The sequence below is a fragment of the Leopardus geoffroyi genome, chromosome B2, assembly GCF_018350155.1.
Source record: "Leopardus geoffroyi isolate Oge1 chromosome B2, O.geoffroyi_Oge1_pat1.0, whole genome shotgun sequence".
In the NCBI taxonomy this organism is placed as follows: domain Eukaryota; kingdom Metazoa; phylum Chordata; class Mammalia; order Carnivora; family Felidae; genus Leopardus; species Leopardus geoffroyi.
Window position 1 is genome coordinate 48,449,780 of NC_059332.1, and position 4,931 is coordinate 48,454,710.

At 39.3% G+C, this 4,931-nt stretch overlaps 1 non-coding gene across 1 annotated transcript; it reads right to left on the minus strand.

Annotated features, from left to right (window-relative positions):
* Positions 1-4,440: 4,440 nt before the first annotated feature.
* LOC123610068 lies at positions 4,441-4,570 on the minus strand. The gene has a single exon (XR_006718093.1). It is a non-coding gene; the product is annotated as a small nucleolar RNA SNORA51 (small nucleolar RNA).
* Between the last annotated feature and the right edge of the window lie 361 nt (positions 4,571-4,931).

Below are 4,931 nucleotides of genomic sequence, written 5' to 3' on the forward strand. Positions count from 1 at the left end.
GAGGGTCTGTTATATGCAAACACAGTAGAATAAGTTTATTGAACTATTGCCATCCTTCAAGTCCAAGTTCATATGCTATATGTTGTGAGAAACATTTTTTAAAATCTAAAATTCACGGATTCATGGGTGGCTCAGTTAGTTGAGTGTCCAACTCTTTTTAAAAATTTTTTTTTTCAACGTTTATTTATTTTTGGGACAGAGAGAGACAGAGCATGAACAGGGGAGGGGCAGAGACAGAGGGAGACACAGAATCGGAAACAGGCTCCAGGCTCCGAGCCACCAGCCCAGAGCCTGATGCGGGGCTCGAACTCACGGACCGCGAGATCATGACCCGGCCAAAGCCGGACGCTTAACCGACTGCGCCACCCAGGCGCCCCTGAGTGTCCAACTCTTGATCTCAGCTCAGCTCTTGATCTCAGGGTCGTGAGTTCAAGTCCCACGCTGGGCTCTGTGCTGGGCGTTGAGCCTACTCAAAACAAAATAAAATAAAATCTAAAATTTATACATTTATTGAGTGTTTACCATGATCCAGACATTGTGATAAAAGCTTTACAAGTTTTAGCTACTTTATCTCATGTGATCTTCTGTAATGGGCTCCTTTATGGCACTGGCCCACCTCACAAGACATCTACGCCCAGCCACACCCACCCAGCCACAGCAGTGAATCAAAAGTCATTTTGTTCCATATAACCTCCTGATCACAGATGATCAGAAACCGTGATAAGGTTGAACAATCAGGAGATCATTAGTGATTTTCTAGTAAAAATTTTTAGAAGTCTGCAAAAAATTACAAAAAATAAAAAGTAAATTTTTAGAAGTCTGTACATTTTGCTCTAGCCACATGGCCTTCATGTAACATGATCTGACTCAGTTTAAAATGCTTTTTTTTTTGCGGGACTGAGGGTAATTCTTTCTAATTATTCTACAGAATAAGTATTTTGCATAGGGCTGAGCACACTAAGGATTATAAATCATTTACCACTGCCTGTCATCATATGTCTTTAATAGAATGCATGGATACAGGGCTCTAGAGAACCAATATAATTAACATATTATCAACAGGCTTAAGTTTGATGGCTGAATTTGTCACTTTATGTGTTTTGCGGTATCTATTCTGCAAGTTCTAACAAGGCCAGCATATGCATAGTTGATTTATGAATTATAATTTAGAGGGTACTAAATATCCACTATCAAATTTTTAAAACTTGCTATAGCTTGTAATATCCTTAATATCCCACCAGTAAGGTCATCTAAACCCATCTTGCTTAAAGCAGTTATGTTTCCCGAAAGGTAGTCAGATATCAATCGCCCATTAGTGTCCTGAGCCATGGATCAGGGCAGAGTCTTGAAGGAAAAGACCCTAGGATATGTTTGTTTTACAGAAATAATGAGGTCAGGCTCATGGAGGAGTTCTTCGCCTTAATAGGAGACATAATGCTAGAGTTCTAAGCAGCCCTAGAATTACATTAAAGCACCAGGTCCTGAAAATGGGGGTTACGGAGAGCTAACATTTGTCAGGAATAGCTATTACAAGTTAAGCTGGTGTTATATACTCACCTAAACTCCCTAGACACTGACAAAAGCAGTATCTCTCGAGTATACAAAGGCAGAAAAATCTATATTTCGGTATATGCTGAGCTTCAGTATGGAACTACTTCCTGTCCACATTTTCACTGTCTTGTGCAAAGAGTACATCAAGGGAGGCAACTGAATCATGAAAGGTTGAGTGAGAAACCATATTTCTAACTCACATACATATGCAATGCTTTTGGTAACTCTTTAGAAATATCATCTATACGCTTCATAGAGAAAGTCTGTCCTTACAAAAATGAGGGAGTCCTATTCTTCACACCCTATGCAAGTCTACTTCCCCCAAAGAGCAAGATATCTCTGTGTCTGTCGTGTGGTTTAAGGGACCTAACAGATTATGTAACATAAACAAAACACACTAAAGTATAATGTTGACACAGGCATAGATTGAGTTGGCTATCACAGTAAATAAAGTTGACTGAAATAGTAAAACCAAAAGAAAAAATAGGAATATGCTAAATAATATGAGAGTTGGGAAAAAGGCCTTATTGACAGCCATTATAGTTATGTTATTGGCATATATAGCTCTGATGGGGAAACTTGAATTAAGTTTCATCTCCCCAAAATCATTTTGGATTCTTTATACTGTCTTGATGATCAAAAATCTCAGATTAATTTAATTTAATTTTTTTTTTTAAGATTTAATATTTAAGTAATCCTACACCCAACGCGGGGCTCGAAGGTAAAACCCTGAAATCAAGAGTCCCCTGCTCCACCAACTGCATCAGCCAGGGGCCCCTTAAATTAATTTTAGAACAGTATATGGTATAAGTAACTGTTAAATAAGTGTTTGTTAGTTTCATTAAGAAGGAAACAATGGGGTGCCTGGGTGGCCCAGTCGGTTAAAGGTCCGACTTCGACTCAGGTCACGATCTCGTGGTCCCTGAGTTAGAGCCCCGCGTCGGGCTCTGGGCTGATGGCTCGGAGCCTGGAGCCTGCTTCCAATTCTGTGTCTCCCTCTGTCTCTGCTCCTTCCCCATTCATGCTCTGTCTCTCTCTGTCTCAAAAATAAATAAGCGTTAAAAAAAAAAGAAGGAAACAATGTAGACAACACTTTGTAAAGTTTACATTTGAAGAGAAAGAGGTAGATCTGTTGCTAAAGGAAAGAAATGGAATGTTCAATAACTTACTTTTAGTGGGAAATAGAATTTTAGAGGTAACAGGAAGAATCTATTGAAAGAGAAAGTTGATATGTGAGCAAGGAAAAAAGTATCATCAGCATTAACAATCTCATTGATTTGATACATATAGGATTTAATATTTTCTGATGTTACAAAAGGTGAGTAATTTTCAGATTATCTTTCATTAAGCACTAGATATTAGTTTATTCTCTCTAAGTAAACTATGAAGATCAGCTTAACTATAGCAAGTCAGTCATCACAGTGCAAACATTATACTTTTTATAATTTGTGCTGAAATTAATGTTACATATTTCCTTTGCCTTGAAAATGTAGCACATGTGCATATTTCTATTTGAAAGCCAAAGGTGAAACCTAAGATAATTTAGCAAGTAAATTATTCATAATTTGGTTAATGTCGCTAATAAAGGAAGAAAAATCATTCTATGTTTGAAAAATACGTGACTGTCTTTGAGAACATAAAAGGTAAACAGGTAAATGTTAATAAATTCTCATTAACTGCAGCCATACCTTAGAAACAAGGAGGAGGGAGTGTGTTCTCGGGGTCTGTCAGCTACACTTGAGGATAGCTGCCAATCAGATATATTGAACAGTTTTGCGGGCTGCTCTGCCTCAGTGAGCAAAGCTATCATAAGAAACCAGCAGAGAGTAGCACACTTTCTATGGGGCTGGGAAAACAAAGGGTAGAGCGTTAAACACACACAGCAAACACTCAGAGAAGAGAAACTACAGAAAAAAGAGCAATCAGTCTCTGTGTGAAAGTACTACTTTTTTAAGGTGAACTTATTCACCTATTTGAAGATCCAATTTGCCAAATTACAACATTTGAAAATTACCGTGATCTGATATCATAACAAAGGCATTGATGTGTGCAGGCACTGGTGTGTGTTCTGATGCCTCTGCCTTTGTCTATTGTTCTTCAAGTGACTGCCTGATAATCCTCACTCTTTATCTCCTCAAAGATCTCTTAAGGTCTAAAGAAATGAAATCCTTGGAGGTATCATTGAGAGACATAAGATATGCAAGAGTGAATTTCTAACACGGAAGAGCTTACCACAGGCATCTTTTCCACTTGGGTGAAAAAAAAAGCATCCCTCCTTTTGTGGTCCATGTGTCAGGGCTAGATCCTTGGCTGGATGTGACAGCACGATCATAGCAAATAGGGCTCTGGCCACTGGAAGGGGCACTTTCTAATTAATGCTGCAGTGACATACAACCTCTTAGATGCAACACTGTAACAGGATGTGGTCCTGGCAGTACTATTTCTCAGAACAAAAACATGAGGAATATGGTGCATCTGTCTGTCCATCAACTCTCTAGGTGACACACTGAAAGTCAGCAAGACCTGGAACTGTGTCTCAGGCACCCATCTGACATCCAAACACATGAGTTCTTCCATAGCCTAAAGTCATATTACCTTCCACTGTGCTCCTAGCAGAAAGCAAAAACTAAACTCCTTAGTTAGGATCTGTACCTCCAAATAATCTCTCAAGTTTTCATCATGGTTTCTTTTACCATTATGGAGACTTCTCAGCTGTTCCCAAGGACACTGACAAGGACTCAAGAGATTTTACAATCTCTCCTTAACTTTGTTCATATCTAAGAGAAAAGAGTTGGTTTTCAGAGCATTATCACTGCCCCAGTCATTTTATTTATTTATTTATTATCTATCTACCTATCTACCTATCTATCTATCTATCTCCATGTCCCTCCTCGACCTCCATTCACAACACAGACCAGGCAAAGGGCCTGGGCTGGGGTATATATGGGTAGGTTTATTCTGCCTTCTCTTTCTGTACAGTCAGTGTAAGAACACAGCCTGTGGTAAGCACCAGGAGGCTGCCTGAGGCATTTTAAGACAGAAGACACTGGGGCCATGTCTAAATAAAGAAGCACTTCCGGGGATGTCTGGGTGGTGCAGTCCAATTCACATGTAAGAAAACAATCAGGGGCTAAATGACCATAACTGGGCAGGTTGTCATAGCTGGATCACATGGGGCCAGATAAGAACAGTGATAACATAAGCCCACTTGGGACTTCACATTAGGACTCTTTCTGTTCCCATTGTTTAATATCAATATTGACTCTTGACCTTTGGAAGACACTGAACTTGTAAGCAAGGGAAGAAGAGTTTCAATTTTGGGCAGAGAAATTTGAGACAAAAAAGAGGCAGGTTTCAGCACATCTGGGTCTTTCAGACCA